The sequence below is a fragment of the Vicugna pacos genome, chromosome 16, assembly GCF_048564905.1.
Source record: "Vicugna pacos chromosome 16, VicPac4, whole genome shotgun sequence".
In the NCBI taxonomy this organism is placed as follows: Eukaryota; Metazoa; Chordata; class Mammalia; order Artiodactyla; family Camelidae; genus Vicugna; species Vicugna pacos.
Genome location: NC_133002.1, coordinates 30555224 through 30579524, shown reverse-complemented (window position 1 = coordinate 30579524; position 24301 = coordinate 30555224).

Sequence of the window (24301 nt, the reverse complement as noted above, 5' to 3'; positions counted from 1 at the left end):
ACATACTCTGATTTATCAGTATGTTTCCTAGAGCCGGTCTGAATTTCATGCAGTTTTTCACTGTAAAACTGAGTTGGCGCTAGTACCTCCCTATATATATATATATATATATGTAGTGTACTTTCCCACTCAAAATAAAATGTGTGTTCCCAAAAACCGAGGTGATTTACGGCTTTCACACTCATTCAACTCTCAGAATTCAGCATCTGGTGAGGCGGTCCTTCATCTAGCATAATGGGAATAGGCAGCAATAGAAACACTTACTCTGATTTCTCAGTTTGTTTTCTGGTGCCGGTTTGAAGTTCATGCAGTTTTCACTGTAAAACTGAGTTAGAGCTAGTACCTCCCCATAGATATTTATGTAGTATAGTGCCTCACTCAAGGAAACTGTGTGTTCCCAACAAGCAAAAAGATGGATGGCTTTAACACACATTCAAATCTCAGAATTGAACATGCAGAGAGGCATTCGCTCATCTAGCATAAAGAGAATGGGTAGCACTAGAAATACTTACTCTGATTTCTCAGCATGTTTCTAGTGCCGGTTTGAATTCTATGTTCTTTTCCTTGTAAAGTCGACTTGGAGCTAGTACCTCCCTATAGCTATGTATGTAGCATAGTTCTCCACTCAAAGAAATTCTTTGTTCCCAACCAGCTAGGAGATGAGCGGCTTTTACACACATTCAACCCTCAGAATTGAACATGTGGACAGGGGTTCATTCATTTAGCATAAAGGGGATGGGTAACTTTAGAAACACTTACTCTGAATTCTCAGCATGACTCCTACTGCTGGTTTCCATTTAATGCTGCTCTCAATGTAAAACGTACTTGGAGCTAGTACCTCCCCATAGATATATAGGTAGCATAGTTCTCCATATAGGAAATCATGTGTTCCCAAAAAGATAGGAGATGGATGGTTTTCACACACATTCAACTCTCACAATAGAGCATGTGGAGAGGTGTTCATTCATCTAGCATAAAGGTAATGGTTAGCAATAGAAACATTTACTCTAAACTCTCAGTATGTTTCTGAGTGTTGGTTTTCATTTCATGCTGATTACAGTATAAAAACTACTTGGAGTTACTACCTCTCCATAGATATGTATGACATGTAGTTCCACACTCAAAGAAAATCTGTGTTCCCAACAACTAGGTGATTAATGGCTTTCACACTCATTCAACCCTCAGAATTAAGCATGCATAGAGGCATTCATTCATCTAGCATTAAGGGAATGGATAGCACTAGAAACACTTACTTGGGTTTCTCAGTATGTTTCCCTGTGCTGGTGTTCTGTTAATGTGGTTTTCAGTTGTTGGAGCTAGTACCTCCTCATAGATATGTATGAAGAATTGTTCCCAACTGAAAGAAATTCTGTGCTGACAACAAGCAAGCTGGTGGACAGTTTTTGACAATTTCAACTCTCGGAATTGAGCATGATGCGAGTCATTCATTCATCTAGCATAAATGGAATGGGTAGCACTAGAAACACCTACTCTGATTTCTCAGTAAGTTTCCTAGTGCTGGTTTGAAGTTCATTCTGTTTTCAATGTAAAAGAACTTGTAGTTAGTACCTCCCTATAGATGTTTGTAGCATAGTCCCCAACTCAAAGAGACTCTGTGTTCCAACAAGTTAGAAAATGGAAGGCTGTCACACACATCCAACTATCAGAGTTGAGCATGTGGAGAGGAGTTAATTCATCTAGCATAAAGGGAAAGGGTAGCACTAGAAATTCTTACTCTGATTTCTCAGTATGTTTTCAAGTGCCCATATGAAGTTCATGCTATTTTCATTGTCAAAACGACTGGGAGCTATTACCTCCCAATAGATATGTATCTAGTGTTGTTTCACAATGAAAGCAACTCTGTGTTCGCTACAAGCTAGGTGATGGATGGCTTTCACACACATTGAAATCTCAGAATTGAGTGTGTATAGTAGCGTTTGTTCATCTAGCATAAATTCAATGGCTAACACTAGAAACACTGTCTCTGATTTCTCAGAATGTTTCCTAATGCCTGTTTTCAGTTCATGCTTTTTTCAGTGTAAAACCAAGTTGGAGCCAGTACCTCATCATACATAGCTATGTAGCATAGTTCTCCACTGAGGGAATTCGGTGTTACCAACAAGCTCACTGATGGATGGCTTTCACACAAATTCTACTCTCAGAATTGAGCATGTGGTGAGGCGTTCCTTCATCTAGCATAAAGGGAAAGTGTAGCACTAGAAACACTTTCTTTGATTTCTCAGTATGTTTTCAAGTGCCGGTTTTCTTTTCATGCTGTTTTCAGTGTAAAACCAAGTAGGAGCTAGTGCCTGCTTATACATATCAATGTTGCATAGTTCCCCACTGAAGGCAACCGTGTGTTTCCTACAAGCTAGCTGATGGATGGCTTTCAAACTCATACAACTTTCAGAATTGAGCATGTGGAGATGTGTTCTTTCATCTGGTATAAAGGGAAAGTGTAGCACTAGAAACACTTTCTCTGATTTCTCATTATGTTTTCAAGTGCTGGTTTTCTTCTCATGCTGGTTTCAGTGTAAAATGGAGGAGGAGCTAGTGCCTACCCATACATATCAGTGTTGCATAGTACCTTACTGAAGGAAAACTTGTGTTCCTACAAGCTAGCTGGTGTACAGCTTTCAAGCACATTCAACTCTTGGAATTGAGTGTGTGGAGGGGTATTCGTTCCTCTAACATTAAGGGAATTTGTAGCCTAGGAGCAATTACTATGAGTTCTCTGTTTCCTAGTGTCAGTTTTCAGTTCATGCAGTTTTCAGTGTAAAACTGAGTTGGAGCTAGTACCTCCTCTTTGATATATATGTACTGTACCATTCCACTCTAAGACACTCTGTGTTCCCAACAACCTAGGTGATTGATGACTTTCACACAAATTCAATTCTCAGAATTGAGCATCTGTAGTGTCATTCATTCATTTAGCATAAAGGAATGGGTAGCACTGGAAACACCTTCTCTGAATTCTCAGTATGTTTCCTAGTGCTGGTTTGATATTCAGGGTGTTTTCACTGTATAACTGACTTGTAGCTAGCACCTCCCCATAGATATGTATTTAGTGTAGTTCCCCTCTCAAAGAAAATCTTCTCAAAAAGCAAGGAAATTGACAGATTTCACACATATTAAACTCTCAGATTTGATGGTGTGGAGAGACGTACGTTTATCTAGCATAAAGGGAATGAGTAGCACCTGAAACACCTACTCTGATTTCTTAGTATGTTTCCTAGTGCCTGTTTGAAGTTCATCCTGTTTTCAATGTAAAGCCAACTTGTAGTTTGTACCTTCCCATAGATATGTATGTAGCGTTATTCCCCACTCAAAGAAACTCTGTGTTCTGAACAAGTAAGAAAATGAAAGGCTTTCACACACATTCAACACTCAGAGTTAAGCACTTGGAGAGGAGTTCATTCATCTAGCATAAAGGGAATTGGTAGCACTAGAATTTCTTACTCTGATTTCTCAGTATTTTTCCAAGTGCCCATTAGAAATTCATGCTATTTTCACTGTCAAACTGACTGGGAGCTCTTACCTCCCAATAGATATGTATGTAGTGTAGTTCCCCAATGAATGAAACTCTGTGTTCCCAACAAGATAGGTGATTGATGGCTTTCAACACATTCAACTCTCAGAATGGAGCATGTGTATGGGCGTTCATCTAGCATAAATGGAATGGCTAATACTAGAAACACTTTTTCTGAGTTCTCAGACTTTTTCCAAGTGCCTGTTTTCAATTCATGCTTTTTCACTGTAAAACCAATTTGAATCCAGTAACTCCTCATACATAGCTATGTAGCATAGTTCCCCACTGAAAAAAATTCTGTGTTCACAACAAGTTAGGTGATTGATTGGTTTCACACACATTCAAGTCTCAGAACAGAGCATGTAGAGAGGCGTTTGTTCATCTAGCATAAAGGGAATGGGTAGCACTAGAAACACTTAATGTGAATTCTCAGTATGTTTCCTTGTGCTGGTTTTAAGTTCATGCTGTTTTGAGTGTAAAACTGAGTAGAAGCTAGTACCTAATCCTTGATAAGCATGTAGTTTATTTCCCCACTTGCAGAAACTCTGTGTTCCCAACAAGACAGGAAATGGAAGATATATACACACATTGAACTCTCAGAATTGAACCTGTGGAGAGGCGTTCCTTCATCTCACATAAAGGGAATGGGTAGCACAAGGAACACCTACTCTGATTTCTCTTATATTTCCTAATGCCAGTTTGAGTTCATGCTGTTTTTACTGTAAAACTGAGTAGAGCTAGTACCTCCCCATAGATATGTATGTAACATAGTTCCTCAATGAAAGATACTCTGTGTTCCAAAGAAGCTAGGAGATGGGAGGCTTTCACACACATTCAACTATCAGAATCGAGCATGTGGAGAGGCCTACATTCTTCTAGCATAAAGGGAATGGGTAGCACTGGAAACAGAAACTCTGACTTCTCAGGATGCTTCCTAGAGCCTGTTTTCTGTTCATCCTGTTTTCAGCTTAAAACTGAGTTGGAGCTGGTGCCTACAAGTACATAGCTATGTAGCATACTTCCCCATGGAAGGGAATTCTGTGTTCTCAACAAGCTAGTTGATGGACGGTTTTCACACAAATTCAACTCTCTGAATTGAGCACATGGAGAGGAGTTTGTTCATCTAGCATAAAGCAAATGGGTAGCACTAGAAACACCTACTCTTATTTCTCATATAATTCATAATGCCACTTGGCATTCATGCTGTTTTCACTGTAAAACAGACTTGGAGCTAGTATCTCCCCATAGATATGTATGTAGCATAGTTAGTGAATCAAACAATCTCTGTGATCCAAACAAGCTAGGAGATGAACGGTGTACAAAAACATTCAACTCTCAGAATTGAGCACGTAGAGAGGAATTCATTGATCTAGCATAAAGGGAAAGTGAAGCACTAGAAATTCTTACTCTGATTTCTCAGTATGATTCCAAGTGCCCGTTGAAAGTTCATGCTATTTTCACCTTCAAACTGACTGGGAGCCAGTACCTCCCAGAAATATGTATGTAGTGTTGTTCCCCATGAAAAAATCTCTGTGTTCCCAAAAAGCTAGTTGATTGATGGCTTTCACACTCAGAATTGAGCATGTGGAGAGGCGTTCATTCATCTAGCATAACTGAAATGGTTAACAATAGAAACACATTGTCTGATTTCTCAGAATGTTTCTTAGTGCCTGTTTTCAGTTCATGATTTTTTCAGTGTAAAACCAAGTTGGAGTCAGTACCTCCTCATTCATAGCTATGTAGCATAGTTCCCCACTGAAGGAAATTCTGTGTTATCAACAATTTCACTGGTGGATGGCTTTCACACAAACTCTACTCTCAGAATTGAGCGTGTGGAAAGGCGTTCATTGATCTAGCATAAAGGGAATGGATAACAGTAGCAACACTTACTCTGATTTCTCAGTATGTTTCCTAATGCCGGTATGAAGTTCATGTAGTTTTCACTGTAAAACCGAGTTGGAGGTAGCACTTCCCCATATATATGTACGCAGTGTAGTTCCCTACACAAAATAAAGTACGTGTTCCAACAAGCTAGACAATTGATGGCTCCCTTCACACACATTGATATCTCAGAATTGAGCACGTGTACAGGCATTCTTTCATCTAGCATAAAGGGAATGAGTAACACTGAAAACATTTACTCTGATTTCTCAATATGATTCCTAGTGCCATTTTGACGTTCATGCACTTTTCACTGAATACCGAGTTGAAGCTAGTACATCCCCATATATAAGTATGTTGTGAAGTTCCCCACTCAAAAGAAACTGTGTTCACAACAAGATTGATGATTGATGGCTTTCACACACATTCAACTCTCAGAATTGAGCAAGTGTAGAGTCGTTCATTCTTTTAGCATAAAGGGAAAGGTTAGCCCTGAAAACACTTACTCTGATTTCTCAGGATGTTGGCTAGTGCCAGTTTGAAGTTCCTGCAGTTTTCACTGTAAAACCTAGTTGGAGCTAGTACCTACCCATGTATATGTAAATAGTGCATTTCCTCACTGAACAGAAACTTTGCGTTCCAAACAAGCTAGTTGACTAATGGATTTCACACACAGTGATGTCTCTGAATTGAGCATGGGGAGAGGCATTCTTTCATCTAGCATAAAGGGAATGGGTAAAAGTACAAACGCTGATTTCTCAATATGTTTCCTTTTGCTGGTTTGAAGTTCATGCACTTTTCACTGTAAAACCGAAATGGAGCTAGTACCTACCAATATATATGTATGTAGGGTAATACCCCACTTAAAACAGTGTGTTCCCAACACGCTAGGTAATTGACAGCTTTGACACACATTCAACTCTCTTAATTGAGCATATGGATAGGTAGTCCTTCATCTAGCATAAAGGGAATGGGTAGCACTGTAAACACTTATTCTGATTACTCAGTAAGTTTGCTAGTGCTATTTTGAAGTTCATGCAGTTTTCACTGTGAAACCGAGTTGGAGCTAGTACATCCCCATGTATATGTAAATAGTGCATTTCCCCACTGAAAAGAAATTTGTGTTCCCAACAAGCTAGGTGATTATGGGATTTCACACAAATTCAAGCCTCAGAATTTAGCACGTGGAGAATTGTTCATTCATCTATCATAAATGGAATGGGTAGCAGTAGAAACACTTACTCTGATTTCTCAAAACGTTTCCTAGTGCCGGTTTGAAGTTCATGCAGTTTTCAATGTAAAACCATATTGAAGCTAATACCTCACATATATATGTATGTAGTGTAGTTCCCCAATGGAAACAAACTATGTGTTCCCAACAAGCTTGATGTTTGACGGATTTCAAACACATTGAACTCTCAGAATAAGCAGGTGTAGAGGCATTCATTCATCTAGCATTAAGGGAATGGGTAGCAGTGTAAAAGTTTCTCTGATTTCTCAGTGTGTTTCCTAGTGCCGGTTTGAAGTTCATGCAGTTTTCATTGTAAAACTGAGATGGAACTAGTACATGCCCATATATTATATGTATGTAGTGTAGTTCCCCAATCAAAACAAACTGTGTGTTCCCAAAAAGCTAGGTGATGGATAGCTTTCACACACATACAACTCTCAGAACTAAGGAGGTGTATAGGCATTCGTTTTTCTAGCATATAGGGAATGGTTATCAGTATAATCACTTACTCTGATTTCTCAGTACGTTTCCTAGTGCCAGTTAGAAGTTCATACATTTTTCACCGTAAAACCAGTTTGGAGCATGTACCTCCCCATATATATGTATGTAGTGTAGTTCCCCACTGGAAAAATCTCTGTTTTCCCAACAAGCTAGGTGTTTGACAGCTTTCACACACGTTGAACTCTCAGATGTGAGCATGTTGACAGGCATTCATTCTTCTTGTATAAAGGGAATTGTTAGCAGTAGAAACACTTAGTGTGATTTCTCAGTATGAATCCTATTACTGGTTAGAAATTCATGAAATTTTCTCTGTAAAACCGATTATGAGCTAGTATCCCTCAATATATATTTATGTTGTGTATTTCCCCACTAAATACAAACTGTGTGTTCCCAACAAGTTAGGTGATGAATGGTTTTCTGCACATTCAACTCACAACATTGAGCAGGTCTAGAGGCGTTCGTTCATCTAGCATAAGTTGAATGGGAAGCAATAGAAACACTTACTCTGACTTCTCAGTTAGTTTCCTAGTGCCAATTGGACGTTCATGCAGTTTTCATTGTAAAACCAATTTGCAGCAAGTGTCTTCCCATATATATGTATGTAGTGTTGTTCCCACTCAAAAAAACTACATTTTCCTAACAAGCTCATTGATTAATGCATTTCACACACATTCAACTCTCACAACTTAGCATGTGGACAGGCGTTTTCTCATGTAGCATAAAGGGAATGGGTAGCAGTAGAAACACTTACTCTGAAATCTCAGTATGTTTCTTACTGCCAGATTGAAGTTCATGCAGTTTTCACTATAAAACAGAGTTGGAGTTAGTACATCCCCATTTATTTGTATGTATTATAGTTCCCAACTCAAAAGTAACTGTCTGTTCCCAAAATGTAGGTGGTTGATGGCGTTCACACAGATTCAAATCTCAGACATGATCATGTGGAGAAGCGTTCATTCATCTAGCATAAAGAAAATGGTTAGCAGTAGAAACACTTACTCTGTTTTCTCAGTATGTTTCCTAGTGCCTGTTTGAAGTTCATGCAATTTTCACTGTAAAACCGAGTTGGAGCTAGTATCTACACAAATATATATGTATGTAGTGTAGTTCCCCATTCAAAACAAAGTGTATGTTCCCAACAAGCTAGGTGATTGATGGTTTTGACATACATTAAACTTTCAGTATTGAGCAGGTGTAGAAGTGTTCATTCATCTAGCATAAAGGGAATGGGTAACAAAGAAACACTTACTCTGATTTCTCAGTATGTTTCATAGTGCCAGTATGAAATTCATGCAATTATCACAGTAAACAGAGTTCCAGATAGCACAAACCCATATATATTTATGTAGTGTAGTTCCCCACTCAAAACAATCTGTGTATTCCCTACAGGCTATGTAATGGATGGCTTTCACACACAATGAACTCTCAGAATAGAGCAAGTGTAGAGGCATTCATTCATCTAGCATAAAGGGAATGGGTAGTGTAGAAACACTTACTCTGATTTCTCAGTTTGTTTCCTAGTCCTGGTTTGAAATTCATGCAGTTTTTACAGTAAACCCGAGTTGGAGCTGTTACCTCCCTATATATATGTATGTAGCGTATTTCCCCACTCAAAACAAACTTTGCGTTTCAAAAAGCTTGGTGATGGATGGCTTTCACACATTCAACTCTCAGAATTGAGAAGGTGTAGAGGCGCTCGTTCATTAGGCAAAAATGGGATGGGTAGCAGTAGAAACACTTACTCTGATTTGTCAGTATGTTTCCTAGTTTCGGTTTGAATTTCATCCACTTTTCACTGTAAAATCGAGTTGTAGCCTGTACCTCCCCATATATATATGTATGAAGTATAGTTTCCTACTCAAAATAAACTCTGTTTTTCCAACAAGCTATGTTACAGCTTTCACACACTTTCAACTCTCAGAATTGAGCATGTGAAAAGGCGTTCATTCATCTAGCATAAAGGGATTGGTTATCAGTATAAACACTTACTCTGATTTCTCAGTATTTTTCCAAGTGCGGGTTGAAGTTCATGCAGTTTTCACAGTAAAATCGAGTTGAATCTAGTAACTCCCCATATATATGTATGTAGCGTAGTTCCTTACTCAAAACAAACTTTGTATTCCCAACAAGCGAAGTGACTGACGACTTTTAGACATATTGATCTCTCACAATTGAGCAGGTGTAGAGGCATTTGTTTATCTAGCTTAAAGAGGATGGTTAGCCCTGAATCACTTACACTGATTTTTCTGTATGTATTCTAGTGCCAGTTTGAACCTCATGCAGTTTTCACTGTAAAACCGAGTTGGAGCTAGTAAATCCATATATACATATATTTAGTGTTTTTTCCCACTCAAAATAAACTGTGTGTTCCCAGCAAGCTATGTGATTGACAGCTTTCACAAACAATGAACTCAGAATTGAGTAGGTGTAGAGGTATTCATTCATCTAGCATAAAGGAATGGGTAGCAGTGTAAACACTTATTCTGGATTGTCAGTATGTTTCATAGTGCCAGTTAGAATTTCATGAATTTTTCACTGCAAAATCGAGTTGGAGCTAGTACCTCCCCATATATATTTATGTAGTGTAGTTCCCCACTGGAAACAAACTGTGTGTTCCCAACAAGATAGGTGTTTGATGAATTTTACACACATTGAACTCTCAGAATTGAGCAGGTGTAGAGGCATTCGTTCATCTAGCATAAAGGGAATGGTTAGCACTGTAAACAATTGCTCTCATTTATCTGTATGTTTACTAGTGCCAGTTTGAAGTTCATGCAATTCCATGGTAAAACCGAGTTGGAGCTAGTATCTACCCTTATATATCTATGAAGTGTAGTACCCTATCAAAACAAAGTGTGTTTTCCCAACAAGCTAGGTGATTGATGGTTTTCACACACAGGAACTTCTCAGAGTTAAGCAGGTGTAGAGGCATTCGTTCATCTAGTATAAAAGGAATGGGTAACAATAGAAACACTTACTCTGGTTTCCCAGTATGTTTCCCAGTGCTGATTTGAAATTCATGCAGTTTTCACTGTAAAACCAAGTTGCAGCTTGTGCATCCCCATATATATGTAAGTAGTGTATTTCCCCACTGAAAATAATCTGTTGTTCCTAATAAGCTAAGTGATTAACAGCTTTAACACACATTGAACTGTCAGAATTGAGCAGGTGTAGAGTGTTCATTCACCTAGCATAGAGGGAATGGGTAGTATTAGAAACACTTACTGTGCCCAGAGAAAAAAATTGTGGCAATGAGTGTGTATATGTCCATGAATGACTGAAAAATTGTGCTGAACACTGGAATTTGACACAACATTTTAAAATGATTATAAATCAATAAAAAAGTTTAAAAAAACACTTACAGTGATTTCTCAGTATGTTTCCTAGTGCCTGTTTGAATTTCATAAATTTTTCAGTGTAAAACAGAGTTGGAGCTATTACCACCCCATATATATGTATGTAGTGTAGTTCACCAGTGGAAACAAAGTGTGTGTTGCCAACAAGCTTGACTTTTGATGATTTCTCACACACTCAACTCTCAGAATTGAGCAGGAATAGATGCATTCATTCATCCAGCATAAAGTGAATGGGTAGCACTGTAAACAATTACTCTGATTTCTCAGTATGTTTCTTAGTGCCAGTTTGACTGTCATGCAGTTTTCACTGTAAAATAGAGGTGGAGATAGTACATCCCAACATATATATATATATATATGTAGTGCAGTTAACCACTCAAAACAAACAGTGTGTTCCCAACAAGTCAGGTGATTGATGGCTTTCACACACATTGAACTCTCTTCATTGAGTAGGTAAAGAAGTGTTCCTTCATCTAGCTTAAATGGAAAGGTTAGCAGTACAAACACTAACCCTGATTTCTCAATATGTTTCCTAGTGTCAGTTTGAAGTTTATGCAGTTTTCACTGTAAAACTGGGTTGTAGCTAGTACCTCTCCATATATATCTATGAAGTGCAGCACCCAACTGAAAAGAAACATTGTGTTTCTTCAAGCTAGGATACTGACGGCTTTCACACACATTCAACACTCATAATTGAGCATATAGAGATGTGGTCGTTCATCTAGCATAAACATAATTGATAGCAGTTGATACACTTGCTCTGAATTCTCAGTATGTTTGCTTGTGCCAGTTTGAAGTTCATGCAGTTTTTAGTGTAAAACCTATTTGGAGCTAGTACCTCCCCATATATATGTATGTAGTGCATTTCCCCACTGAAAAGAATCCTTGTGTTCCCATCAAGCTATTGATTGTTGGCTTTCACACACATTCAGTTCTCAGAATTGAGCATGCAGAGAGGCGTTCATTAATCTATCATAAAGGGAAAGGGTAGCAATAGAAAAACTAACTCTGATTTCTCAGTATGTTTCCTAAAGCCAGTTTGAAGTTCATGCATTTTTCACTGTAAAGCCATGTTGGAGTTAATTTTCAAAAATGTTTTTATTTAGTGTAGTTCCCCACGCAAATCAAACTGTGTATTCCCAACAAGCAAGCTGATTGATTGTTGTCACACACATGCAACTCTCAGAATTGAGCACCTGGGGAAGCATTCGCTCATCTAGCATGAAGGGTATGAATAGAACTGGAAACACTTACTATGATTTCTCAATTTGTATCCCTGTGCCGATTTGAAAGTCATGCATTTTTCACTGTAAACCATGTTGAATCTAGTACTTTCCCATATAAATATATGTAGTGTAATTCCCCACTCAAAACAAACTTTGTGTTCCCATCAAGCTAGGTGATTGACATCTTTCACACACATTGAACTCTGAGATTTGAGTAGGTGTAGAGACATTCATTCATCTAGCAAAAGGGAATATTAAGGACTGTAATCAGTTACTCTGATTTGTCGGTATGTTTCTTAGTGCTAGTTAGAATTTCATGAAATTTTCACTGTAAAACCGAGTTTGAGCTAGTAACTGCCCATATTATGTACGTAGTGTAGATTCAGTCTCTTAGTAACAGTGTGTTTGCAGCAAGATAAGAGATTGATGGCTTTCACACACTCTTAACTCTCAGAATTGTGCATGTGGAGAGACGTCCGTTCATCTAGCATAAAGGGAATGGGTGGCAGTAGAAACACAACCATTGATCTCTCAGCATGTTTCCTAGTGCTCGTTTGTAGTACATGCTGTTTCAATGTAAAACCCATTTGGAGGTAGAAATCCACCATATATATGTATGTAGTGTAGTTTCACCCTCATAAGGAAATGTGTGTTCCCAAGAAGCAGGCAGATTAACGGCATTCACACACACTTAAGTCTCAGGTTTGAACATGTCAAGAGACTTTCATTCATCTAGCCTAAATGGAATGGGTTGCAGTAAAACAACACCTCTGTTTTCCCAGTAAGTTTCCTAGTGGAGGTTTGAAGTTTATTCAGTTTTTACTGTAAAACCAAGTTGTAGCTACTTCCTCCACATATATATGAATTTAGTGTAGATCAACTAACAAGAAACTGTGTTTTCCCAACAAGCTAGCAAATTAATGGCTTTAACATACACTAAACTCTCAGAATTGAGCATGTGGAGAGAGTTTCGTGCATCTAGCTTAAAGGGAATGGGTTGCAGTAGAAACACTTACTCTGGTTTCTCAGTATGTTTCCTAATGCCGGTTTGAATTTCGTGCATATTCTACTGTAAAACCAAGTAGTAGATTCTGCATCCAAATATATATGTATGTAGTGTATTTTCACTCTCAAAAGAAACTGTGTGTTTTTTACAAGCTAGGATATTGACAGCTTTCACACACACTAAACTCTCAGAATTGAGCATGTGGAGAGATGTGTGTTCATCTGCCATAGTGGAACAGGTATCTGTAGAAACACAAACTCTGGTTTCTCAGTATGTTTCCTAGTGCCAGTTAGAAGTTCATGCAGTTTTCACTGAAAAAACGAGATGGAGCTATTGCCTCCCCATATATAAGTATGTAGTGTAGTTTCACTCTCAGAATAAACTGTGCATTCCCAATAAGCTAGCAGATTGACAGCTTTCCTACACACTTAACTCTGAGATTTGAGCATGTGGAGAGACTTTCGTTCATCTTGCATAAAGGAAATGGTTTGCAGTAGAAACACTAACTCTCTCTCAGTATGTTTCCTAGTGCCGGTTTGAAATTCATGCAGTTTTCACTTTAAAATCAATTTGGAGTTTGCGCTTCCCCATATTATTTATGTAGTGTAGTTTCACCCTCAGAAGAAACTGAGTGTTCCCAACAAGCTAGGAGATTGGCAGGTTTCACACACACACAGTTAACTATCAGAATTAAACTTGAGGACAGATGTTCATTTATCGAAAATAAATGGAATGGGTTGCAGTCGAAACAATAACTCTGCTTTCTCAGTATGTTTCCTAGTGCCGCTTTGAAGTTCATGCAGTTTTCACTGTAAACCCGATTTGGAGCTTGTCCCTTCCATATTATGTATGCAGTGTTGTTTCATTCCCAATAGTAATGGTGTGTTCCCAAAAAGCTAAGAGATTGACAGCTTTCACACACACTTAACTCTCAGAATTGAGCATGTAGTGAGACATTCGTTCATCTAGCATAAATGGAATGGGATGCATTAGGAGCAATATTTCTGGTCTCTCATTAGGTTTACTAGTTCCTGTGTGAAGTTCATGGAGTTTTCACTTTAAAACCGGGTGGGAGCTTGCCCCCCTCATTATGTTTGTATTGTAATTTCAGTCTCAGAACAAACTGTGTGTTCCCAACAAGCTCGGAGACTGACAATTTTAACACACACTTAACCCTCAGAATTGATCATGTGGAGAGATTTTGGTTCATCTAGCATAAAGGGAATGGGTGGCAGTAGAAACAGGAACTCTGGTCTCTCAGTATGTTTCCTAGTGCTGTTTTTTAGTTCATGCAGTTGTCAGTGTAAAACAGATTTGGAAATAGGACTCCCCCATATACATGTTTGTAGTCTATTTTCACTCTCAAAACAAACTGTGTGTTCGCAACAAGCTAGCAGATTGTCGGATTTCACACGTACTTAAATCTCAGAATTGAGCTGGTGAGACACCCTTGCTCATCTACCTTAAAGAGGATGGGTTTCTGTACAAACACTAACTCTGGTTTCTCGGTATGATTCCTAGTGTCAGTTTGAAGTTCATGCAGTTTTCTCTGTAAAATTGAGTTAGAGCTTGTTCCTCCCAATGTATATGCATGTAGTGTAGTTTCATTCTCAAAACAAACTGTGTTTTCCCAACAAGCTCAGAGATTGATGGATTTCACAAACACTTATCTCTCAGAATTCAGCATGTGAAGAGACGTTCATTCATCTGGCATAATAGAATGGGTTGCAGTAGAAACACTCACTCTGGTTTCTCAGTATGTTTCCTAGTGCCAGTTTGATTTTCATGCAGTATTCACAGTAAAACTGAGTTGGATCAAGTCCGTCCCCATATATATGTATGTACTGTAGTTCACACTCTAAAGAAACTGTGTGTTCCCAACAATCCAGGAAATTAATGGCTTTCACACACACTTAACTCCAAGAATTAAGTATGTGGAGAGATGTTCGTTCATCTGGCAAAAATGTAATCAGTTGCAGTAGAAACATTAAAACTGGAATCTCAATAAGTTTCCTAGTGCCAGTTTGAAGTTCATGCAGTTTTCACTGTAAAATCGTGTTGGAGTTTGTGCCTCCCCATATTATGTATTTAGTGTAATTTCAGTCTCAACACTAACTGTGTGTTCCCAAGAAGCTAGGAAATTGAGGGCTTTCACACACACTTAACTCTCAGAATTGAGCATGTGGAGAGACATTTGTTCATGTAGTATAAATGGAATACTTTGCAGTAGAAACACTACCTCTGCTTTTTCAGTATGCTTCCTACTGCCGGTTTGAAGTTCATGTAGTTTTCACTGTAAAACCTAGTTGGATCTAGTGCCTCCCCATATATATAAATGTAGTGTAGTTTCACTCACAAGAAACTGTGTTTTCCAAACAGGCTAGCAAATTGACTTGTTTCACACACACTTAACTCTCAGAATTTAGCATGTGGAGAGACTTTCGTTCATTTAACATAAAGTAAATGGGTTGCAGTATAAACACAATCTCTGGTTTATCAGTATGTTTCCCAGTAACCATTTAAAATTCATGCTGTTTCCACTCTAAAACCGAGGTATATCTTCTGCCTCCACATATATATGTACGTAGTGTGTTTTCACTCTCAAAAGAAGCTGTGTGATCCCAACAAGCTATAACCTTGACGACAATCACACACACATAACTCTCAAAATTGAGCATATGGAAAGACTTTCATTCATCTGGCATAAAGGGAATGGTTTGCAGTAGAAACACGAACTTTTGTCTCTCAGTAAGTTCCCTATTGCCAGTTTGAAATTCATGCAGTTTTAACTGTAAAACCGCTTTGGAGCTATAAATCCCCATATACATGTAGGTAGTGTAGTTTCACTCTCAAAAGGTCTGTGTGTTTCCAACAAGCTAGAAGATTCTTGGCTTTCACACACAGTTAACTCTCAGAATTGAGCATGTAGAGAGACGTTCGTTTATCTGGCATAAGTGGAATGGGTTTCAGTAGAAACTCTAACTCTGGATTCACAGTATGTTTCCTAGTGATGGTTTGAATTTCATGCAGTTTTCACTGTGAAACTGAGTTGGAGCTAGTGCCTCCCAATATATATGTATGTATTGAAGTTTCATGCCCAAATAAACTGTGTGCTCCCAACAAGCTAGCGGATTGATGGCTTTCATACATGCGTAACTCTCAGAATTGAGCATGTGGACAGACATTCGTTCCTCTAGCATAAATAGAATGGGTTGCAGTAGAAACACTATCTCTGGTTCCTCGGTATTTTTCTTAGTGCCTGTTTGAAGTTCATGCAGTTTTCACTGTAAAACCGAAATGGAGCTAGTACCTACCAATATATATGTATGTAGGGTAATACCCCACTTAAAAGAGTGTGTTCCCAACAAGCTAGGTAATTGACAGCTTTGACACACATTCAACTCTCTTAATTGAGCACATGGATAGGTAGTCCTTCATCTAGCATAAAGGGAATGGGTAGCACTGTAAACACTTACTCTGATTACTCAGTATGTTTGCTAGTGCTATTTTGAAGTTCATGCAGTTTTCACTGTGAAACCGAGTTGGAGCTAGTACATCCCCATGTATATGTAAATAGTGCATTTTCCCACTGAAAAGAAACTTTGTGTTCCCAACAAGCTAGGTGATTAAGGGATTTCACACAAATTCAAGTCTCAGAATTTAGCATGTGGAGAGACATTCGTTCATCTAGCATAAAGGGAATGGGTTGCAGTAGAAACACTTTCTCTAGTTTCTCAGTATGTTTCCTAGTACTGGTTTGAAGTTCATGCAGTTTTCACTGTAAAATCGAGTTGGAGCTAGTACCTCCCAATATGTATGTATGTACTGTAGTACCCCACACAAAACTGTGTGTTCCCAACAAGGTATGTGATTGATGACTTTCACACACATTCAACTCTCAGAAATGAGCATATGGAGAGGCGTTCTTTCATCAATTATAAAGAGAATGGTTAGCAGTAGAATGACTTAGTCTGATTTCTTGGTATGCTTCCTTGTGCCTGTTTAAATATCATGCAGTTTTCAAAATAAAACCAAGTTGGAGCTAGTAGAACCCATATCTATGTAAGTAGTGCAGCTCCACACTGAAAAGAATCTTTGTGTTCCCACAAGCTAAGTGATTGGAGGCTTTCACATACATTCAACTACCAGAATTGAGCATGTGGAGAGGTATTCATTCATCAAGCATAAAGGAAATGTGTAGCACTGGAAACACTTACTGTGATTTCTCTATATCTTTCCTACAGCCAGTTAGAATTTCATGAAATTTTCCCTGTAAAACGGAGTTGAAGCTAGAACCACCCCATAAATATATATATATACGTGTACTGTTCTTCCCCACTCAAAACTAACTGTGTATTCTGAACAAGCTAGGTGATAGCTTTAACACACATTCAACTGTAATAATTGAGCATTTGGAGAGGCATTCGTTCATCTAGCATAAGGGGAATGGGTAGCAGAAAAAACACTTAATCTGATTTCTCAGTATGTTTCCTAGTGCAGTTTTAATGTTCATGAAGTTTTCACTGTAAAATGGACTTGGAGCTTGTACCTCCCCATATATATGTATGTAGTGTAGTTCCCTACTCAAAACAAACTGTGTGTTCCCAACAAGATAGGTGATTGATGGCTCTCACACATATTGAACTCTCAGAATTGAGCAGGTGTAGAGGTGTTCATTCAACTAGCATAAAGGGAATGGGTAGCAATGGAAAGAGTTACTCCTATTTCTAAGATTGTTTCATAGTGCCAGTTTGAATTTCATGCTGTTTTCACAGTAAAAACGAGTTGGGACTAGTACCTCCCAATAAATGTATGTAGTGCAGCCACCAACTGAAAAGAAACATTGTGTTCCCTCAAGCTAGGATATTGACGACTTTCACACACATCAACAATCAAAATTGAGCACATGAATATGTGTTCTTTCATCTAGCATAAAGGGAATGGCTAGCAGTTGAAACACTTACTCTGATTTCTCAGTATGTTTCCTAGTGCCAGTCTGAAGTTCACGTACTTTTCACAGTAAAACCGTTTGGAGCTAGTACATCCCCGTATATATGTATGTAGTGCTGTTCCCCACTGAAAAGAATCTTTGTGTTCCCAAGAATCTATATGATTGTTGGCTTTTACACACATTCAATTCTCAGAATTGAGCATGCGGAGAGGCATTAGTTCATCTAGCATATAGGGAAAGGGTAGCAGTAGAATAATTAACTGTGAATTCTCAGTATGTTTCCTAATACCAGTTTGAAGTTCATGCAGTTTTCACTGTAAAACCATGTTGGAGCTACTTCCTACCAATATATATTTTTGTAGCTTAGTTCCCCACTCAAAACAAACTGTGTGTTACCAAAAAGCAAGTTGATAGAATGCTGTCACACACATTCGACTCTCAATATTGAGCACCTGTTGAGGCGTTCATTCATCTATTATAAAGGGAATGGGTAGAATTGGAAATGCTTACTATGGTTTCTCAATATGTTTCCTTGTGCTGGTTTGAAGCCTGTGTATTTTTCACTATAAGACTGTGTTGAAGCTAGTACTTCCCCATATATATATATATATATATATATATATATATATATATGAAGTGTTATTCCCCAATCAAAACAAAATCTGTGTTCCCACCAAGCTAGGTGATTGACCGCTTTCACACACATTGAACTCTGAGAATTCAGTAGGTGTAGAGACGTTCATTCATCTAGCATAAAAGGAATGGTTAGCAGTAGAAACAATTATTCTGGTGTGTCAGTATGTTTCCTAGTGCCATTTGAAGTACATGCAGTTTTCACTGTAAAACCGAGTTGGAGCTAGTACATCCCCATGTATATGTAAATAGTGCATTTCCCCACTGAAAAGAAATTTGTGTTCCCAACAAGCTAGGTGATTATGGGATTTCACACAAATTCAAGCCTCAGAATTTAGCACGTGGAGAATTGTTCATTCATCTATCATAAATGGAATGGGTAGCAGTAGAAACACTTACTCTGATTTCTCAAAACGTTTCCTAGTGCCGGTTTGAAGTTCATGCAGTTTTCAATGTAAAACCATATTGAAGCTAATACCTCACATATATATGTATGTAGTGTAGTTCCCCAATGGAAACAAACTATGTGTTCCCAACAAGCTTGATGTTTGACGGATTTCAAACACATTGAACTCTCAGAATAAGCAGGTGTAGAGGCGTTCATTCATCTAGCATTAAGGGAATGGGTAGCAGTGTAAAAGTTTCTCTGATTTCTCAGTGTGTTTCCTAGTGCCGGTTTGAAGTTCATGCAGTTTTCATTGTAAAACTGAGATGGAACTAGTACATGCCCATATATTATATGTATGTAGTGTAGTTCCCCAATCAAAACAAACTGTGTGTTCCCAAAAAGCTAGGTGATGGATAGCTTTCACACACATACAACTCTCAGAACTAAGGAGGTGTATAGGCATTCGTTTTTCTAGCATATAGGGAATGGTTATCAGTATAATCACTTACTCTGATTTCTCAGTACGTTTCCTAGTGCCAGTTAGAAGTTCATACATTTTTCACCGTAAAACCAGTTTGGAGCATGTACCTCCCCATATATATGTATGTAGTGTAGTTCCCCACTGGAAAAATCTCTGTTTTCCCAACAAGCTAGGTGTTTGACAGCTTTCACACACGTTGAACTCTCAGATGTGAGCATGTTGACAGGCATTCATTCTTCTTGTATAAAGGGAATTGTTAGCAGTAGAAACACTTAGTGTGATTTCTCAGTATGAATCCTATTACTGGTTAGAAATTCATGAAATTTTCTCTGTAAAACCGATTATGAGCTAGTATCCCTCAATATATATTTATGTTGTGTATTTCCCCACTAAATACAAACTGTGTGTTCCCAACAAGTTAGGTGATGAATGGTTTTCTGCACATTCAACTCACAACATTGAGCAGGTCTAGAGGCGTTCGTTCATCTAGCATAAGTTGAATGGGAAGCAATAGAAACACTTACTCTGACTTCTCAGTTAGTTTCCTAGTGCCAATTGGACGTTCATGCAGTTTTCATTGTAAAACCAATTTGCAGCAAGTGTCTTCCCATATATATGTATGTAGTGTTGTTCCCACTCAAAAAAACTACATTTTCCTAACAAGCTCATTGATTAATGCATTTCACACACATTCAACTCTCACAACTTAGCATGTGGACAGGCGTTTTCTCATGTAGCATAAAGGGAATGGGTAGCAGTAGAAACACTTACTCTGAAATCTCAGTATGTTTCTTACTGCCAGATTGAAGTTCATGCAGTTTTCACTATAAAACAGAGTTGGAGTTAGTACATCCCCATTTATTTGTATGTATTATAGTTCCCAACTCAAAAGTAACTGTCTGTTCCCAAAATGTAGGTGGTTGATGGCGTTCACACAGATTCAAATCTCAGACATGATCATGTGGAGAAGCGTTCATTCATCTAGCATAAAGAAAATGGTTAGCAGTAGAAACACTTACTCTGTTTTCTCAGTATGTTTCCTAGTGCCTGTTTGAAGTTCATGCAATTTTCACTGTAAAACCGAGTTGGAGCTAGTATCTACACAAATATATATGTATGTAGTGTAGTTCCCCATTCAAAACAAAGTGTATGTTCCCAACAAGCTAGGTGATTGATGGTTTTGACATACATTAAACTTTCAGTATTGAGCAGGTGTAGAAGTGTTCATTCATCTAGCATAAAGGGAATGGGTAACAAAGAAACACTTACTCTGATTTCTCAGTATGTTTCATAGTGCCAGTATGAAATTCATGCAATTATCACAGTAAACAGAGTTCCAGATAGCACAAACCCATATATATTTATGTAGTGTAGTTCCCCACTCAAAACAATCTGTGTATTCCCTACAGGCTATGTAATGGATGGCTTTCACACACAATGAACTCTCAGAATAGAGCAAGTGTAGAGGCATTCATTCATCTAGCATAAAGGGAATGGGTAGTGTAGAAACACTTACTCTGATTTCTCAGTTTGTTTCCTAGTCCTGGTTTGAAATTCATGCAGTTTTTACAGTAAACCCGAGTTGGAGCTGTTACCTCCCTATATATATGTATGTAGCGTATTTCCCCACTCAAAACAAACTTTGCGTTTCAAAAAGCTTGGTGATGGATGGCTTTCACACATTCAACTCTCAGAATTGAGAAGGTGTAGAGGCGCTCGTTCATTAGGCAAAAATGGGATGGGTAGCAGTAGAAACACTTACTCTGATTTGTCAGTATGTTTCCTAGTTTCGGTTTGAATTTCATCCACTTTTCACTGTAAAATCGAGTTGTAGCCTGTACCTCCCCATATATATATGTATGAAGTATAGTTTCCTACTCAAAATAAACTCTGTTTTTCCAACAAGCTATGTTACAGCTTTCACACACTTTCAACTCTCAGAATTGAGCATGTGAAAAGGCGTTCATTCATCTAGCATAAAGGGATTGGTTATCAGTATAAACACTTACTCTGATTTCTCAGTATTTTTCCAAGTGCGGGTTGAAGTTCATGCAGTTTTCACAGTAAAATCGAGTTGAATCTAGTAACTCCCCATATATATGTATGTAGCGTAGTTCCTTACTCAAAACAAACTTTGTATTCCCAACAAGCGAAGTGACTGACGACTTTTAGACATATTGATCTCTCACAATTGAGCAGGTGTAGAGGCATTTGTTTATCTAGCTTAAAGAGGATGGTTAGCCCTGAATCACTTACACTGATTTTTCTGTATGTATTCTAGTGCCAGTTTGAACCTCATGCAGTTTTCACTGTAAAACCGAGTTGGAGCTAGTAAATCCATATATACATATATTTAGTGTTTTTTCCCACTCAAAATAAACTGTGTGTTCCCAGCAAGCTATGTGATTGACAGCTTTCACAAACAATGAACTCAGAATTGAGTAGGTGTAGAGGTATTCATTCATCTAGCATAAAGGAATGGGTAGCAGTGTAAACACTTATTCTGGATTGTCAGTATGTTTCATAGTGCCAGTTAGAATTTCATGAATTTTTCACTGCAAAATCGAGTTGGAGCTAGTACCTCCCCATATATATTTATGTAGTGTAGTTCCCCACTGGAAACAAACTGTGTGTTCCCAACAAGATAGGTGTTTGATGAATTTTACACACATTGAACTCTCAGAATTGAGCAGGTGTAGAGGCATTCGTTCATCTAGCATAAAGGGAATGGTTAGCACTGTAAACAATTGCTCTCATTTATCTGTATGTTTACTAGTGCCAGTTTGAAGTTCATGCAATTCCATGGTAAAACCGAGTTGGAGCTAGTATCTACCCTTATATATCTATGAAGTGTAGTACCCTATCAAAACAAAGTGTGTTTTCCCAACAAGCTAGGTGATTGATGGTTTTCACACACAGGAACTTCTCAGAGTTAAGCAGGTGTAGAGGCATTCGTTCATCTAGTATAAAAGGAATGGGTAACAATAGAAACACTTACTCTGGTTTCCCAGTATGTTTCCCAGTGCTGATTTGAAATTCATGCAGTTTTCACTGTAAAACCAAGTTGCAGCTTGTGCATCCCCATATATATGTAAGTAGTGTATTTCCCCACTGAAAATAATCTGTTGTTCCTAATAAGCTAAGTGATTAACAGCTTTAACACACATTGAACTGTCAGAATTGAGCAGGTGTAGAGTGTTCATTCACCTAGCATAGAGGGAATGGGTAGTATTAGAAACACTTACTGTGCCCAGAGAAAAAAATTGTGGCAATGAGTGTGTATATGTCCATGAATGACTGAAAAATTGTGCTGAACACTGGAATTTGACACAACATTTTAAAATGATTATAAATCAATAAAAAAGTTTAAAAAAACACTTACAGTGATTTCTCAGTATGTTTCCTAGTGCCTGTTTGAATTTCATAAATTTTTCAGTGTAAAACAGAGTTGGAGCTATTACCACCCCATATATATGTATGTAGTGTAGTTCACCAGTGGAAACAAAGTGTGTGTTGCCAACAAGCTTGACTTTTGATGATTTCTCACACACTCAACTCTCAGAATTGAGCAGGAATAGATGCATTCATTCATCCAGCATAAAGTGAATGGGTAGCACTGTAAACAATTACTCTGATTTCTCAGTATGTTTCTTAGTGCCAGTTTGACTGTCATGCAGTTTTCACTGTAAAATAGAGGTGGAGATAGTACATCCCAACATATATATATATATATATATGTAGTGCAGTTAACCACTCAAAACAAACAGTGTGTTCCCAACAAGTCAGGTGATTGATGGCTTTCACACACATTGAACTCTCTTCATTGAGTAGGTAAAGAAGTGTTCCTTCATCTAGCTTAAATGGAAAGGTTAGCAGTACAAACACTAACCCTGATTTCTCAATATGTTTCCTAGTGTCAGTTTGAAGTTTATGCAGTTTTCACTGTAAAACTGGGTTGTAGCTAGTACCTCTCCATATATATCTATGAAGTGCAGCACCCAACTGAAAAGAAACATTGTGTTTCTTCAAGCTAGGATACTGACGGCTTTCACACACATTCAACACTCATAATTGAGCATATAGAGATGTGGTCGTTCATCTAGCATAAACATAATTGATAGCAGTTGATACACTTGCTCTGAATTCTCAGTATGTTTGCTTGTGCCAGTTTGAAGTTCATGCAGTTTTTAGTGTAAAACCTATTTGGAGCTAGTACCTCCCCATATATATGTATGTAGTGCATTTCCCCACTGAAAAGAATCCTTGTGTTCCCATCAAGCTATTGATTGTTGGCTTTCACACACATTCAGTTCTCAGAATTGAGCATGCAGAGAGGCATTCATTAATCTATCATAAAGGGAAAGGGTAGCAATAGAAAAACTAACTCTGATTTCTCAGTATGTTTCCTAAAGCCAGTTTGAAGTTCATGCATTTTTCACTGTAAAGCCATGTTGGAGTTAATTTTCAAAAATGTTTTTATTTAGTGTAGTTCCCCACGCAAATCAAACTGTGTATTCCCAACAAGCAAGCTGATTGATTGTTGTCACACACATGCAACTCTCAGAATTGAGCACCTGGGGAAGCATTCGCTCATCTAGCATGAAGGGTATGAATAGAACTGGAAACACTTACTATGATTTCTCAATTTGTATCCCTGTGCCGATTTGAAAGTCATGCATTTTTCACTGTAAACCATGTTGAATCTAGTACTTTCCCATATAAATATATGTAGTGTAATTCCCCACTCAAAACAAACTTTGTGTTCCCATCAAGCTAGGTGATTGACATCTTTCACACACATTGAACTCTGAGATTTGAGTAGGTGTAGAGACATTCATTCATCTAGCAAAAGGGAATATTAAGGACTGTAATCAGTTACTCTGATTTGTCGGTATGTTTCTTAGTGCTAGTTAGAATTTCATGAAATTTTCACTGTAAAACCGAGTTTGAGCTAGTAACTGCCCATATTATGTACGTAGTGTAGATTCAGTCTCTTAGTAACAGTGTGTTCGCAGCAAGATAAGAGATTGATGGCTTTCACACACTCTTAACTCTCAGAATTGTGCATGTGGAGAGACGTCCGTTCATCTAGCATAAAGGGAATGGGTGGCAGTAGAA